The sequence below is a fragment of the Alligator mississippiensis genome, chromosome 5 (genome assembly GCF_030867095.1).
Source record: "Alligator mississippiensis isolate rAllMis1 chromosome 5, rAllMis1, whole genome shotgun sequence".
Taxonomy (NCBI): domain Eukaryota; kingdom Metazoa; phylum Chordata; order Crocodylia; family Alligatoridae; genus Alligator; species Alligator mississippiensis.
The window spans coordinates 159,257,486-159,275,297 of record NC_081828.1 but is presented as its reverse complement, the minus strand read 5'-3'; the positions used below and the strand labels follow the sequence as shown (position 1 = coordinate 159,275,297).

The following is a 17,812-nucleotide window of genomic DNA, read 5'->3' as shown; positions in this document are numbered from 1 at the left end:
GACCAGCAGATTTAAATACATCTAGTCCCTCCAGAAGTTCCCTGACAAGGTCCTCATTAACCCTAGGCCTGGGTGTGCCACCCATAGGGCCCTCAGGGGTGCCAGTGGGGGAGATATCCGGGTCCCTCCTCAGAAATACAGAGGCAAAGAAATTGTTGAATATGTCAGCTTTACTGTCAGGTGAGGTGACCAGATTTCCTAGAGTGTCCTGCAGAGGCCCCACGTTACCTGGCACCTCTTTTGTCCACCTATGTATTTGAAAAAGGACTTCTTGTTGCCCTCGATCTGGGTCGCTAGTCCCAGCTCCATTTCTGCCTTGGCCTTCCTGACCGCTCCCCTACATTCCTGAGCTACTGAGATATAGCCCTCTCTTGTGATGACCCCTTCCTTCCAACGGGTGCACGCCTCCTTTTTTGTTTGGAGACGTTCCCGGATGCTTTTGGTGAGCCATGGGGGCCTTTGCACCCTCTTGCTCCCTTTGATTCGTGTAGGGATTACTTCCCTTTGAGCTTGGAGGATCATCTCCTTAAGGAACGATCACTCCTCCTAGACACTCAACTCCCTCCTGCTCTGGGACCTCAGTGCTTCCCCCACTAGTTTTCTCATCTTGTTAAAGTCCGCCCTCCTGAAGTTGATAGCTGCTGCCTTGCTGGAGGCTTTCGCCACCTTGCGCTGGATGGTGAATTCCAGCAGACGATGATCGCTATCGCCCAGGTGGTCAAGCACCCACAGACCCCATACCAAGTCATTGCCTGTGGCCAGGACGAAATCCAACAAGGTGTCTCCCCTGGTGGGGCTGTGTACCTCCTGGGTTAGATGGAGGTCCTGTATGTCAGTTAAGAACCTGCGTGAGCGGTCAGACCTGGCTGTCTGCTCCTCCCAGCAGATGTCTGGAAAGTTTAGGTCACCCATGACGACCACATCCTTGGACCTAACTATCTCCGAGAGCTGACTTAAGAATTCCTGGTCTTGATCTTCTCCTTGGTTGGGTGGTCTGTAGTAGACCCCCACCGTTAAGTCCCTTTCTCCCCGACCCCCTTGTATGCTAACCCAGAGCACTTCCATTTGCTCCTCCTCTGACTCAGTGTTACTCACTGTGGATGTGTGTTGCTCCTTGACATAGAGCGCCACACCCCCAACCTTCCTGCCTGTCCTATCTTTCCTGTAAAGCCTGTAGCCCTTGATATTCACTGCCCAGTCATGCATTGGGTCCCACCACGTTTCAGTGAGCCCCACTATGTCTGGGTTAGTGCTGGCTAGCAGGAGGACTAGTTCCTCCTGCTTGTTCCCCATGCTGCAAGCATTAGTATAGAGGCATTTGAGGCCTCCTGAAGATGAATGGACCACCCCCCTAATCCCAGCGGTACCCAGGCCCATGTCACTTACCTGATTACCTGTTTCTCTTGTCATCTGTTTAGGCTGGGCTGCTCCTGCAGGCGATGCTTGGCTTGCTTGTCTGAGGCTTCCTTCACCCACGCCATCCCCTTCCCCCAATGAGCCTAGTTTAAAGCCTGCTGGAGGAGGTCCGCCAACCTAGAAGAGAAAACACGCTTACCTTTAGGGGAAAGGTGCAGCCCATCCCATCCGAGCATGTCCCTCATCGTGATGTGCGGATCATTGTCCAGGAAGCCAAAGCCTGCCTCGAGACACCAATTCCGAAGTCTGAAGTTGACCTCACCAATTCAGGTCTCTTGTCTCCTTCCATGTCTGCTCACTGTTAGGACGGAGGAGAACACCACCTGTGCTCCTATCTCCTTCAGCAGGCCCCCCAGTGACTGGTAGTCTGCCATCAGGTGATCGGGGCTTCTCCTGGCCGCATCATTCGTACCCACATGGATAAGGACCATGGGGTAGTAGTCGGTGGGGCAGATAATGGCTGGGATCATCCCTGTCACGTTCTCAATCTTGGTGCCGGGCAGACAGTAGACCTCACGCGAGGGGTCCTGGTGACAGATGGGACCCTCTGTACCTCTCAGGATTGAGTCCCCTATGAGGATCACCCGATGATTCTTCCTCTGGGTCGGCTTAGCACTTTCAGTCTGGTTGGAGCACGAGGAATGTGGAGTGTCCTCCTCTCCAATGGTTTCTTCCCCTCTCTCCTCCTGTAGTGTCGCCAGGGCCTCATACCTGTTCCGCAGCCAAACTGGGGAGACTAGTACCAGACTGCTCTGAGCAGCCCTTGCCCTGGGGGGAACTGTCCGCAACTCCATCGGGGATGGTGCCTCCCGGGGTGCTACTCCCTTTGGCGCGTCTCCCTTAGATGCTTGGCCCTGCAGGGAGAGAAGGTACCCGTCAATCTCATCCTCTGCCTCTCTGATGCCCCTCAGCCTGCTAACCTCCTCCTGGAGCTCCCTCACCTGCACCTCCAGGGCCCTAAGACCGGCACCTGCAGGACAGGTGTGGGGGCCCCTGCTCCCTGCGCCCCCCAAAAGCAAGGAGAGAGGGATGGAGGATTTGTTGAATGAAAACATCTTCTCTCCTCATTGATTCTGCTCTGGAAATACCTGATATGCAGACAGGATTTGGGTCAGCTGTGAACCTTGTGGCTTCTACAGGCTTGTTGTGGCAGCTAACCTAAAGGAGGATGGGGTGAACACACTGTACCCACCTAGGGTGGCCATCATAGAGGACATTCCAGTTTTCTGCTACCCTATCCTCTGTTAATACGAAACCGGATGCCTTTATTTTCTCTTCAAGAGGACAATAAAGGAAATAAAGGCATCCGGTTTCATATAAATAGAAGACAGAGGACAACCAGACTGTCCACTATGATGGCTACCCTATACCCACGCCAGTCTATTTTGTGCTCTAAAACAAGAAGGGTTTGCTCCAGAGTTATTCCCAGTGCCTGTTTTCAGGTCCTCCAGGGACTGAGGGATCAAAAGTAGGTGCTGGGGATGAGCATGGAGCAACCTTGTTGTCAGACTTCCAGGTCTGCAGTAAGTTAGCAGACTCAGGTGAGTGGATTGTGCTCAGACCCATCCTTCCAAGACCTGTCACTGCCGTGTTAAAGACAGGCCTTATGTTTTCTTTCAAGTAGGTCCTGGGGTTTTGTGAGCAGAGTATGCCACGTTTCTGGTCATATAACTGCACTTTCAATTATTTTAGGCATCTGATGACTTCTACAAAAAAGTAAGAACAAAATCATAAGCAGAGAAATGTCACTTCATTCATGTATACAAGATGCTGAGAGGGTTTTTAAGTGGCCTGTGGAAATGGAACAGAACATGCAAACAGCAGTGCTCTTTAGAGTCCTACCTGATATTCTGCAGTGATAGGCTTAGTCATGTTAATGCAAAACTTATTTGGACTAGAGAATTTCTGGTTAAACCAACATCTTTTTTCTAATGACATCTTACATTATTAAATTGGTTTGATTCTATTTCCTCTGACGTCTAGTGCTGAGTAAGGCAGGCCTAATATGAAAAACACTGAAAGAATGAAAGTGACCGTTCACATGTAGGATATTTCAGAATTTCACAATAACAATTGCTACAATGATATGATTATTCTCTCCAAGACAAGCAAACATCAAAACTTATACTGTAAAGTACAAGAGGCCTGGTTTGCCTCTAGACATTCCTTCATGTTAAGAATTCTTCCAGAAATGTTATGACAGCTGTTTTATGTCATCCTTTTGAGACTGGCAGTAGAAAAATAAAATTGATATATTAAAAGAAGTTATTGCAACATTAATGTTTCTTTTATATTAAGGAAATTAGGAGTCATGACTTCACTTGGTTCCAAGTACAGCTGAATGACTTGCTAGGATTTTCCGGTTTTTAATCTTTTTTTTTTTCTTGAATGACTTCTATTTCTTACTTTTATTACTACTTTTTGATCTCCAGTCCAAGGCTGCCTACAGAAAGTCCCTAACTGTTCAACGCTACTTTGCAGTCCCCTCCAAAAATCCACAAATAAAATAACTGACTCTGGCAAATACAAACACGATCACATGTAGTATTTTTGTCATCTTATTTTATGTAATTTTATATTTAGATTTGTTATAAAACTTTAGACAATACAAACTTTTTCCTCTTAAAGCCAGTGCCAAATACAAATACCACTTTGGTTGATACTGTTGATCGTTGTCTGCCAATTCATAAAAATCAGGGTTTATACCCATTTTTTTGTTTACTTCCACACTATTTGACATTGATATACAAGTTGGTCACTACAGATATACAGGCACATACACTTGTTAGCTTGTACTTATATACGTAGGTGTATCATTCAGTGTCCTTAATTTATAGATGAGGAAACTAAGGCTTAAAGTAGAGAGGCCCATACAGCTATCCCAAGGTCTCTCTCTCTGACCAAGGGAGAGAACAAGGATTAGATTCCAGTGCATCTTTGTTGAAGTCAGGACACCTGCATTCAGTCCCTAAACCTTTCAATACCTTTTTGTGCATTCTGGAAGAATTATCTATTAACATGAAAGAATTTAGAGCACATTTGCACCAAAGCAGCAGCATGCTCTGGCTAGGATGCCCCGCCTATCCATTCCTGCTGACAGTCTCCAAACCTGGAAATACATGGGGGAGGATGCTCCAAAGTCATCCCAGGCAGCTGCTGTCAAGCATACTGGAGGCTGAGACCTTGGAAGCAGTGACAGGGATACATACCAAATCAGCCTCACCAGTGTATTTCTAGGTAGAATCCACAAGCAGAAGCAAGTGGGTGGGGTGTATTTCAGAGGGCATCCTGACCAGAATGCACTGCCACTATGGTGTAGACGTGTCATTAATATACAGAATGAGGACGCTGATTATAGCCTGTTACAAAAGTAGCAGCGGCAAAGGCAACAGAAGCAGGAAGAAATGCGAAATAGAAAGGCGTAATCTCAGTTTTCCAGGATTTAGGTCATGTTACCCAGACCAGAAGATACACATTCCCCATTTCAAAAAGTTGCTAGAACCAGCTCTACTACATTTTCCTTTAATGTTAAATTAAGGATTAAACAGAAAATGTGTGTTTTGGAAGGTATGAACCAGCAGTAAAATTATTTGCTTGGCTAGCAAGAGCAGCTGGAGAGTATGACTGGGATTCAGGAGCTGAGTCAGAAAAAAGACTGGAATGTTATATAGCAGGTTTCTCTTATACATAAAGGCTTTATCTTAAATCGTCATTGTAAATTCTTGACCAGCCAACAATAAGTGGAAAAAGGATGTTGAGCAGGAACAAATATTAGCTAATTTTGTTCTGTGTACTTGGCAAGGATTTAGATTGCACAGCAGAAATGAAAATGATTACATTATTTTGTCAGGTACAACCTCAACATGGATTTTTCTAACTACTGTAAACTCCTCTGAGCAGAAACCATACATCCCATATGTTTACTTCCTAGAATAATGGGACCTTGAGCTAGCTAACAGTTTTTGGGCATATACAACAATATAAATGCACAAAAGCAGTGACTCAGGCCATCCTTTATTTTAGTAACTCAGCAATGAAGGAACTGTGGGAGAGGAATTCTCATTCTGCTGAGGGGATGGGTTTGGTCCCACCATGGGACAAGCCAGGAATAATTTTTCAAGCCTTTCAGATCTTCAGTGGCCCATGTAAGTCCTCAAAGGTTCATGAGAGGTGGGGACCATTTACGAAGATGCATTGCATCTACACATGATTCTAGCTCCCAGTTCCCCTAATTCCACTGGGTCACTATCAGAAGTCTTCCTAGCTACCTCCATGGTATTTTGGGGGCAGCCTCCACGGAAAAAATAATATATCCTCAGGTTGTTGTATCTCTTCTGGAAACCTTCATAGATTGAATAGAGCAATACAGCCATAATGATATCTGATTACAACAGAGGTTTAACTGGGCACTAGATAGGAACCACACACAAGGCAGTGTCAGTGGCAGCAATGCCAACAACATTACTGCTCTTTTTGTCCTCACTGCCCATGGCTGCTGTCCAGGTCGCCCCTTTCATTACACTAGTGGGTTATAATTCACTCTATGTTGTATTGTCAGTGTTTTAAGTGCTCCATCCCACCATCATAGAAGCAGGTGGCAAATTTCCCTTACAAGTAAAGAACTTCAATCAGGAGTAAGTCTCCCATTGGTGCAGCCACTGTACAACTAACATATAAACAACTTTTACCCATGAAGATGTAAACAATACTCAACAGATAAATAAGCAGACAAAGGGAAAGATATTATGACGGGGAGGTGAGGGGGGAGGGACAAGTTAACAGTAGACAGAGGGTGACTGCATAAGTTAGTGGACACAGAGATTTGAGAAGTCACAAACCACTGCTGGATGGTACGGTTTATAGGCAATACAGTAAGGTATGATTTAAAGGAGGACAGAGTGCTAGTTTATTCATTCTTTTATTTTTATATTCTGCAAGATGTAAAATCAAAAGTCAAAGGTGTTCTTTCACATTCCTGAAGTTTGAGCAGCGATCTACAATATTATTTTAATTCATAAGAGGAAGTCATTTTGTTCCTTTGTTATCTATCTAAGTCTTTTGAGCCTCATAACCCTCTCTCAGAAGATGCCTTGACGCTGAGCTAATGCGAGATTCCAAGATTTCTGCTGACACATGTTTGCTGCATTCAAGCGCCAGAATACACAGTTGGTTTTGGGAGACTGCCGAAGAATGAGCCAGAAGCAATGAACACAGGCTGTTGGAAGCCCCACAATGTACAGTTTTATCCAGACCTTCCAGCTGCATCCATAGTAATGCACTAAATTGCCCTTAAACTACGCCTCTACTGGATATGTCAGGAGACATGATTGCAACATGTGCATACATAACTGAACTGGATTTAATCTCACTAGCACAGGTATTTATTTTGGTGTAACTGCATTAGCATGGGTTTTAACATAGGCTGGATATTTACTCAGAAGCTCCAACTCATGCCTCCACCACCTCACTGATATTTGTTTCAGAACTGGCTACATTGAATCTAGCTCTGGTATGCATAAACGTGCTTCAATACAGTATAGACATAGTCTTAGTCTCATGTATAACTGAATACCAATTTATGGTATTGTTGGCTAATTCACTTAAGAATATCCTCTACTATTCGTTTGCTTTGACCAAAAGGTACAAACTACATTCTCCATTATCTCAAAATGACATACAAATCTCCTCCAGAAGAGCCCTACACTAAATTATGCAAACTTTGTTCAAAAAAATTCAAAGGAGGCATAATGAAACTTTGAACTTTTTCATGCAGACCTCTGTTCAACTGAATTGCAAAATGGAAATGGTCGTGGTGTGTGGCAGTGCCCAGTATCATGCCATATGCCAAGAGGTACTTCCCTTTTGTACCCCAAATACAATATGTGAAATAGGCTAGTTTAGTATAAGTGAGTGTTTCAGTTTCAGATAGCTAGGATCATTGTGCAATCTGTTCATAGGAATGATTGAAGATGAATGGTACTCTATCGCCACCCAAAAGTAACTGCTGGATTATGAAGGAAGAGAAGAGACCTCCATTCCTAGGGTATCCTTTTCTCCTTTTTCATCTGGGGCAGCTGAACAGACCATGCCACCATTATGCTTCTTTGAAAAGACCCCCTCTGCATCCAAGCACACAGGATAAAGATAGAAAAATCCTGGAAGACAGAATGGGCAAAGCTTCTCAGATGTCCTGGAGACTAGTTGTTGTGGTATGAATGAGGAGTATAGTTCATACAGGAAGTTCTAAACAACTTTGATTACTCCAGTCTTCTATTTCTCTTGCTCCTCAATTAAAATCAAAGTTCAAACCCTTTAAACAGATTTCTTCTTTAATCATTGTAAGAATTTGTAGAGAATGATTGCAAAATCCAACCAGGGTAAGATTTCAGGGCAGGGAGGAAAAGTCCAAACAAGTAAGCCACAATGAGAAGTCATAATAGGAATCAAAGCAGGTAAGTTAAACATGTATTTAAAATGTGGTACAGCATCTTCCATAACTCATGTCTTTCTCCAAACATATTTGTTGCCATTAAGTGCCAGCAGTGTTCTTGTTGCAGAGGTGATATCTTTTATTAGACCAACTAGATATTTGCAAAATATTTCCTTTCTTTGCAAGCTTTTGGGCACACACACCCTTCCTCAGCATAGGAGAATACAAACATTGTAAAATTTCTCCTAGGTGGAAATAAAAAATCATATTTCAGTGTTCTTTGCATTTTTCAAAGAACAGTAAAGATCTCAACAGTACTGTAATTGTGGTGTCACCCATTCAAATTAACACTGCAGTTAAAAATGCAAGCATGCACTTTCAAGCAGTTAAAGCATTTTAAAGTGCCTTTATAGCTATTGCAAAGCTGCTCCCTTTCAGGTGAGGGTCATCTCCTAACATGTACTAAACTTGAATAGGTCACTACCTTCCAACGATTTGCAGCTGTTGCAAGTGAAAATGAGACAAGGCCCTCAGAGAATTGGCAATATAAGCAGACAGGGACACCAATATGGGTTAAACATCATTACTTCCTCAAAACTTTATTAAGGAAGGAATAAGGTTGCCTGTTGTTCCTTCTGCCATTCTAAAATATAGGAAGTTCCTAAACTTAAGCCTGTGAGAACCAGGAAATAAAAAATAATTGTCATGGAAACTTAGGGTGCTTCTACACGTGCAGGGAGGCTGCTCCAACATGCTGTAATACAGCACGTCAGTGCAGATTCAATTAATTGAGTCTGCTGGAGTACTCCAGCATGACATGTATCAGCATCCCTGCAGTGAAAAATAGGGCAGGGGCACTTTAACTCAAGCTCATTTGACAAGCTTGAGTTAAAGCAACTCCACTGACACTTTTCAGCACAGAGACCCTGATACACATGACAGTCCAGGTGCTTTAAAGTGCCCCTCCACCCCACCCCTGGAGCAAATGTATAAGTGCCCTTAAGTTTCCGAATACAGAGTTAAGAGGAAGATCAATACAAACTTCCTGAAGATGGCAATAGCAACTGGAAACTACCTGACTGCAATCCAGTTCCATTCACTGTATTAGGTGTACTTTTATGTTGAAAGGATTAACTTGACTGCCGTTGTTATACGAAGACAACTGTGGGGCCCTGGCTACAATGGAAGTGTTAGAGCTCTTCTCAGAGCCTATTCTGTACAATCAGAGGAAAGAGGTGCGCATGTCCCTTAAAGATCTACTTTGGCCCCTTTAGCAATGAAGGAGCCAAAGTTGTCTTTGCAGTAGTTGGCACAGGTCCCCTTACCATGAGAAGCATTAGCAATGATATTAGACATGAGAGTGGTCTGTGGGTTAATGACAGTGAAAGGATAGCATTAGATGGAATTCTGAACATGAGAGGGTTTTATGAAAGGATATGAAGTGGTTGTAAGATATAGAAAACAAGGTTATTTCTCTGGAGTAGGCTTACTATTTGAAGGTATGGCAGGCAGCTTCTTGTTATCATATGGTCTGAGTACACAATTTTGCCTTAGCACAAGAAAGGGATCAGTCTGTGTCCCTGGGTGATCTTGTACTCTCTTCCCTGAATATTCTGAATCATTAGGAATGCATATATTATGGGCTTTTGGGGGCATGAGTCAGAGAGGACAGAGTTAAGGTAAGTGCTCCATCATATTGTTTTGTTTTCTCAAGTTTAAGTCTGCATTATCTTAACTAAGGGGTTGCCAGCTTTTTACTAATGATGGGCTACCCTTTGTGACCCAGACAGTGCCATGGGACAGTTGTTCCTGCTCGCCTCAGTTGTTCCTGCTCTGTGCAGAGGAGCTTGTAACAGGGCACTGTTGGTGCCTGCCACTTTAAGGACTGAGCCAAACAGCCAGCAGGTGCTAGATTATGGTGGCCATTTCAGAACTCTGGCCACCTATATAAACAGAGCAGTTCTCCGCTGGCAGGCAGGCAGGAATATTGCCTGGCTGGAAGGATATATACAACATCTTGTAGGTAAGGGCAGGAGCGTAAGGGGATGGTTTGGAGACTCCTGGTCCTGAGCATGACCTAAAACTGCACCCTGCTGGGACTGGGTGGCCTGGTAGGGCTCCCAGTGGCGCGGGAGCCCCCAGGAAATACCAGGCCAGTTACCACCCCGGTGAAAGGGGGGTTGGGGTGCCTCAACCCCTAGCCCCCACAATACTGTGTACACAAGGGGGTCAGGCATGGCTATGGCCACCTGAGCCCAAGGAGGGTGTAAGACGCTGATGGGGCCAGGCATGGCTACACCCACCTGAGCCCCCACTGGGGAGGGAAGCCCCATGGCCCTAGTGAGGGGACAGCCCCAGTGAGGGGGTGGAGAGGAGGAGCCCCAGTATGTGTGTGTGAGTGTATAGAGTTGCCCTGGGAGGGGTCAGGGCAAGCTTGGACCCGGTCAGGTAACTAGCTAGCCACTACCCCTGTGAGGGTCACGGGAGAGGCCCAAAAGTCAGTACATCTACCACCCAAGATATGAGCTAGATAAAGCCTATGGCCAAAGAGGCCCTCTACAAGAGGAGGCAAAGCACTACAAGTTGTTGATGCATGAAAGAGACCCTGTGAGAGGGGGTGGAGTATGAGAGGCCCTAGTGAGAGGAGGGCGGTATGAACGTGTGTGTCTGAGGCCTGACAATGAGGGCTAAGCTTGGTACAGCTGTAGGCCCAGAACATTGTCACCTGGATGCCATCTGCGAGGCTTGGGCTGTGTAGGGGAAGAACGGAGCCACAGATAGTGCTTCCTGGCATCAGGACAAGAATGGGCCTCCTGCCTAATTAACACCATAAGTTTGTATCATCAAGGCATGGCAGATGAGGAGACAAGCAGCTGGCCCAGAAACAGGTAGGCAGGCCAATGACAGACCAGCCCCAAGAAAGCCCCCTTTTACAGAGCTGATCTCTCATTCCCCCTTCTCCTTCTCCCTTCAGCCTCCTCTGCAAGGTGTGGCCAGGGACAATTTAGAATGACTAATTTGGTGACCAGAGGCTGCTGTGTGGGGGAAAATAAAGGAACTCTCCTCATGAAGCCAGAGCTGGAATCACATGAAGCCCTCTGTATAAGTTGGCAGCAAGGGTTAGCTGGCCTTTAGTAAAATGTAGAATGCAGAATCAGGGCAGGATCTGATGGCAAGGAGGGCTACAACAGGAACCAACACATTATTCATAAAATGCTGACTGTATCATGGGATGGATCCAATCTCTTGGCAGACTGGATCTGGTCCATGGGCCGTAGGTTGCCAAGCCCTGCCTTAAATCTATGTTTTGTGTTTTTCAGAAGTTAAAGCCACTCCCCCCATTCCAGAAGGTCCCAGTGCCCAACTGTGCAACTTTCACTCTGCATTACTAAAGCCTTTGGGGATTTAATTTTCTTGGGGTTTTTTCCTTTAATATAATTTCTTAACACCCCTATTTACCACAACCCAGATCTCCACTTTTCAGCCTCCAACTCCTTCATAACAGTTACTCAAACCACAAGAATGCACTGGCCACTTAGTCCCTTCACTGCCCCTGGTTTCCTATCTCTTTGCTTGTCCAGCACAGTCTAGTTCTCCCTCCACAAATCCCCTGCCTACAGAGAAGCTAGTACCTGTTGATTGAGCCCCAGGTGTGTGCACACAAAAAAATCCATAGGAACCTATCGTCACAGCAAATATCAAGCATAAGACAGGTCCAGTCAGTTGGTAGGTCCAAGATCAAGAAGCATAACCCTGCTGTCAAAGTCAAATATCAAACAAAAGACAAGCTCAGGGCCCATTAGTTCAGTGGGAGCTAACTTTTTTGGCATGTATGCAACAAGCTGAGGCACACGCCCTCCCCAAGTGCCACTCTGATCCCTTTCTCCTGTCTGATCTGCTGCTCTGCTTTTGGCTCTCTGGCCTATCTGCTGCTATTCTCCCTGATGTATCACATACCACACAGAGCTGCCTATGCCACTAGTGACATACATTGCCACCTATGCACTAGCTTAGAGATAAGCAATACTGAGCAGACTACTGCTGCTTTCTTGTAAGTTCTTTAAATAGGTGAGGTGCTTCCTCCATGGCATGGATAGAAGTACAATATAGCCAATCAACGGCAGGCTCAAAGACAAATCATCCTCTTGCCAGTGAGGGTGTCATCATACTTGTTAATTCTGTATATGCCAGTGTGTGTTTTTTTCTAGGGAACTGTATAATCTCAGGATCCATTGCTCAAGCAGTCTCAAATCTGGACCACAAATACTATCCATGGTTCTACAGGAGACAGATTTCAAGGCACTCTAAGTAAGCATGCAGATTTTAGAGCATACAGAAAAGCCAACCTTGAAACAGAAATGACTCCTCAACTTTAACAGAGGGAGAGTTGGCATTTTGCTATAACAGACTGCCCTGGAAGAACCCAGAGAGAACTCAACATGTCCTGTTATAATTTATTATAGGTTTCTGTAGCTCTACATACTATTCATGCAAGAAAAAAAAAGTGTCACATTTGAAAATGTTCTTAAGAAAAGCTCTCCTGTCTCTTAAATCCACTTGGGTAGGTCTGTATTCTGCACCCAGTTCCAAAAATAATGACAGTGTTTTGTACCACGAATTACTTTCCTCATGGCTTAGAAGAGTAGTAATGTTTAAAAGCTGTTCACAATATCCTTAGTAAGCTAATGCAGCGTCAGTACCTACAGACAAAATTTTTGAAAGCTAAGCACATATGTACTTTTAACAGTTTGTCCATTCCGCCATATCTACCTACCTGCATGACAGTAAGCATACCCCTCCCTTCACATTTTAGGTCCCCTCTGCCCTAATCATCCTTAGCTGAGCCTAGGAGTGGCATGAGTGAGGAGTTCCTGTATGGATCAACACGTACTTCACAGCAGTCATCAGCTCTGCCTTTGCATCCTTTACCATCCACCCAACTCAACTAGTAGCCTGGACACTGCTGGGAAAGAGTTCACAATCTAAGCTCAGTTAATGGATGAAAACAGAAAGATCATTGAGACATGAGCCTGCAGTACATTTGAAGCATTTTGTCCTACTATATGTCTTAACATATGTCTATTTGAAACAAATCAGGCACAACTACAGTAAAGAGAAAGGGACGGTTACCATATAAAGCAAAAAGCTTTTTTGATTCTCTACCCACCCATTTAATAACATTTTATTTTTCTCCTCTATACATGCATGGAGCAGCAAAGTTTCTACCAGAAAGAATAAATCTAGGCAGAAAAAAAAGAAACCAGCAAGAAATCTGAAATGGACACAGAAAAATATATATCTCAGAGTATATCTTTTAAACAACTTAACATTTAAGGGTGAGATTTCCAAAAGTACTTAAAGCAGTTATGTATTCAACTCCTATGGGAGATAGGTAAGTGCCATTTATCCCTTTAAAAATATCTCACCTCTAATTGTTTTCTATATCCCAAGTACCCTAGGAACATTATCAAATACAGATAGGTCCCCAAGTGCCCACACAACAGTGCTTTATGCATAGGTAAAAGGAATTACTGCTCCCTTGAGGCAAGCAAATAATTTTCATAGATTCATAGATGTTAGGGTCGGAAGGGACCTCAATAGATCATCGAGTCAGACCCCCTGCATAAGCAGGAAAGAGCGCTGGGTCTAGACGACCCCAGCTAGATACTCATCTAACCTCCTCTTGAAAACCCCCAGGGTAGGGGAGAGCACCACCTCCCTTGGGAGCCTGTTCCAGACCTTGGCCACTATGAAATGTTTTATTAACATTTCATAGATTTCATAGACATTAGGGCTGGAAGGGACCTCGGAAGATCATCGAGTCCAGCTCCCTACTCAAAGGGCAGGAAGTCAGCTGGGGTCATAGGATCCCAGCAAGATAAGCATCCAGTTTGCTCTTGAAGGTGTTCAATGTAGGCGCTTGAACCACCTCCGGTGGCAGGCTGTTCCAGAACTTGGGGGCTCAGACAGTAAAGAAATTCTTCCTTATGTCCAGCCTGAAACGGTCTTGTAGTAGTTTATGACCATTCGACCTACTCGTCATCCCTTGGGCCACTCTGGTGAACAAACGTTCCCCCAGATACTGGTGGTCACCCCTGATAAACTTATAGGTGGCCATCAGATCACCCCTGAGCCTGCACTTTTCCAGGCTAAAGAGCCCCAGGGCTCTCAGCCTGTCATCATAGGGTCTGCTTCCCTGACCTCTGATTACGTACGTGGCTCTTCTCTGGACTCTCTCAAGCTTCTCCACATCCTTTCTGAACTGTGGAGCCCAAAACTGGACACAGTACTCCAGCTGCAGCCTCACTAAGGCCGAGTACAAGGGGAGAATGACGCCCTGGGATTTGCTTGAGAAGCATCTATGGATGCAAGCCAGCGTTTTGGTCGCTTTACTAGCCGCAGCATCGCACTGCAGGCTCATGTTCATCTTGTGGTCAATGATGACCCCCAAGTCTCTTTCTTCCTTAGTGCTAGCCAGCGTAGCACTGCCGAGCCTATAAGGACGCTGCAGGTTTTTCTTCCCAAGGTGGAGAACCTTGCATTTATCGGCGTTGAACACCATCAGATTCTCATCCGCCCACTTGCTGAGCCTGTCCAGGTCAGCCTGGATCACCTGCCTGTCTTCTGGCGTGGATGCTTTGCCCCAAAGTTTGGTGTCATCGGCGAACTTGGCCAGTCCGCTTCTGACTCCAGTGTCCACATTCATAAATGAAGATGTTGAACAGTATGGGTCTAAGGACAGAGCCTTGGGGGACCCCACTGGTCACAGGACACCATGATGAGTGACTTCCATCAATTACTATCCTCTGGGTCCGACCCCAGAGCCAATTTTCCAGCCAGTGGATCGTGGAGGACCCAAGGCGACAATTGGCCAGTTTCTCCAAGAGGTGATCATGGGAAACCAGATTGAAGGCTTTTTTGAAGTCAAGATATATGACATCAATCTCTTCTCCCTTGTCCAGGTGATAGGTCACCTGGTCGTAGAAGGAAATGAGATTGGTCAAGCAAGACCTACCCGCAACAAACCTGTGCTGGCTATCCCTTAAGATGTTGGCGTCGGCCAGTCCATTAAGGATGGCCTCTTTAAGAAACTTTTCTAAGATCTTCCCCGGGATAGAAGTCAGGCTAATGGGCCTATAGTTAGCCGGATCCACTTTTCTCCCTTTCTTGAAGATAGGCACCACATTGGCCTTCTTCCAGTCTTCGGGCACTACACCAGAGAGCCAAGAGTTTTCAAAGATTCGTGCTAGAGGTTGGGCTATGATGCTCGCCAGCTCCTTGAGTACCCTGGGGTGAAGATTGCCAGGGCCGGCTGACTTGAAGGTATCCAGCTTCTCAAGATGTTCCTTCACAAAGTCAGCATTAATGGAGGGCAGGGGATCACCCTCACCCGGACTTCCCTGTCCCGTAGCGGGCATGGGCATCCCATGGGACTGATGAAAGACCGACGCAAAGTACCTATTTAATAGGTTGGCTTTTTCCTGGGCGTCAGTTGTCAGTTGCCCCATCTGGTTCAGCAGGGGTCCAATGTTGCCCCTGCTTTTCCTCCGGCTCCCCACATATCTGAAAAAGGACTTTTTATTGTCCTTGATGCTCAAAGCTAGTTGGAGTTCAGTTGCAGCCTTGGTTTTCCTGGTATGCTCCCTACAGAACCGGACCAGTGCAGAATAATCCTCCTCCTCCTTGGAGGTGACTCCCATCCTCCATCCTTTGTAGGCCTTTCTTTTTAGCCTCAGGAGGTCTGCTAGGTCCCTGGAGAGCCAGGGGGGCTGCTGTGCCCTCTTGCTGCCTTTCCTCCGAGATGGAATAGACTTAGTTTGTGCACTGAGGATTGCTCCCTTGAGGAGCAACCACTCTTCTTGAACTCCTCTCTCCCCATAGTCATGGTCCCTTAGGGCCTCACTGACAAGCCTCCTGAGCTTGTCAAAGTCGGCTTTCCTGAAGTCAAGGACTTCCATGTTGCTGACTGACTTGCCAGCTTTTTGGCGGATGGTGAAGGTGATCAGCTCGTGGTCGCTGTCACCCAGCTTCCCATCGTTCACTAGGTCGCCGACTAGGTCATCCCCAGTAGCCAGTACCAGGTCGAGCAGCACTTTGCCTCTCGTTGGCCCATAGACTTCTTGAGTCAGGTAGAGGTCATCCACGCACGAGAGGAAGCTTTGCAACCACTCAGATTTTGCTGAGCGATCCTCCCACAAGATGTCCGGGTAACTGAAGTCACCCATGACAACCATGGTCCTGGAGCATGCTGCCTCAGCCAGTTCCTGGGCAAACTCCTGGTCAAGCTCAGGACTTTGGGTGGGAGGTCTGTAGTAGACTCCCACCATTGTGTCCCCTGTGCTGTGTTCCCCACAGATTTTAACCCAGAGGGTCTCCAGTCATCCACCCTGGTCACCAATATCAGCTTGCAGGGATGCGTAGCTTTCCTTAACATAGAGAGCTACACCCCCGCCCCTTTTATCTACACGATCCCTCCTGTACAGGGTATAGCCATCTATACCCGTGGTCTAGTCATGGGTGGAATCCCACCAGGTCTCCGTTATCCCTATGACATCATAATTATTTGCATTGAGCAGGAGGATGAGCTCCTCCTGCTTATTCCCCAAGCTCCTGTCATTTATGTACAGGCAGGCAAGTGTCCCCTGGGGGGCTCCTTCCTTGCCCACAGATTTTACCAGGGCTGGGGCAGGGGTGAGCTCCCTTAAGTGCCTTGAACTGCTGGCTTTGCAAGGATTGCTCAGTGGGCCAGCAGTGGCGGTAGTCCCCCATCCCCCAGCGGGCTTAGTTTAAAGCCCGGTGGAGCAGGTCAGGCAGTCTGGCTGAGAAGAGCCTCCTCCCTAGGGGAGAGAGGTGGAGGCCATCTCTTCCCAGCAGCTCGCTGCCTCTCTCGCCAAAGAGCGGGCTGTGGTCATGAAAGCCAAAGCCTTCCGGACGACACCAGCGCTGCAGTCTTTGGTTGACCACGTGGATCCTCCTCTCCCTCCTCAGCCCATAGCCTGAGACTGGGAGGATCGACAAGAACACCACCTGTGCCCCCAGACCCTTTAGCCCCGCTCCCAAACATGTACTAGGCATGTGCATGATTGGAAGACCAAAAGGCACTGAAGTTTTTGGGTTTATGCAACACAAAATGCCTGCGAGTTTCAGGTCAGCTTATCAAACCACAAACATAGACCTTTAAGCTAGGGACAGAAATTACCCATAAACAGTATAACTGATAGAAAACCAGTTCAAATCTGTAACACAACAGAAGTTCAGCACACATAAACTGCTTTCAAAATGCCTGAAATCAGTTTAAGATAAACATGGATGGATGTAGTATCAGACTTAACTAATTCAGGTTAAATCCATTTATTGAACTTCTGTCTCAGATCCCCTCCAGATTCAAGCTAACTCATAGCCCCCCAGCATCCCAGGATGCTTTGCACCTCCCCCACAAACTCCCCCCTCACAGGGTGGGCAGGCTAGCTTTGGCCCAAGCTGTCTGTGGCAGCCAAGTAGGGAGGTATGCTTTAGTGCAGGGGTGGCCAACCTGCAGCTCCAGAGCCACATGCAGCTCTTCAGAAGTTAATATGCATCTCCTTGAATCTTTGCACAAGCACACGGTGATCTGCTTCCAAATGGAAGCCTTTCTAGTCCCCCTGACTGAGCCACTGAAATCAAGAGTGAATGTCTGTTCATTTGCTTATCAGTTCAACCTATGCAACTTAGACTAACCTGTGAAGACTGAATTGATTTAGCCTAGGGCTTTTTGACTGTCTGTGCTTAGCCTTCTTGAATTGATTGGTAGACCATCCTTTGCACTACCTTGCCAATGAATCAATACTTAACCTTGCTTTGTCTGTCCTGGTATTGGCCCGATCAGCCATTCAAGTGCTCACAGAAACCAAACCAACTAGTGATGTCATGGTCATCTTCAAATTCAAAGGACAAACTACAAACAAATTGCTATGTATATGCAGTTGA

At 46.1% G+C, this 17,812-nt stretch overlaps 1 long non-coding RNA gene across 4 annotated transcripts in view; it reads right to left on the bottom strand.

Moving 5' to 3' along the window:
- LOC109285797 (uncharacterized) overlaps window positions 1-17,812 on the bottom strand; it is a 183,458-nt gene that overhangs the window by 121,253 nt on the left and 44,393 nt on the right. For all 4 annotated transcript variants that reach the window (XR_009462625.1, XR_002093647.2, XR_002093646.2 and 1 more), the window contains one exon: window positions 1,556-2,270. This is a non-coding gene — a long non-coding RNA (uncharacterized LOC109285797). The remainder of the gene's footprint in view (window positions 1-1,555; window positions 2,271-17,812) is intronic.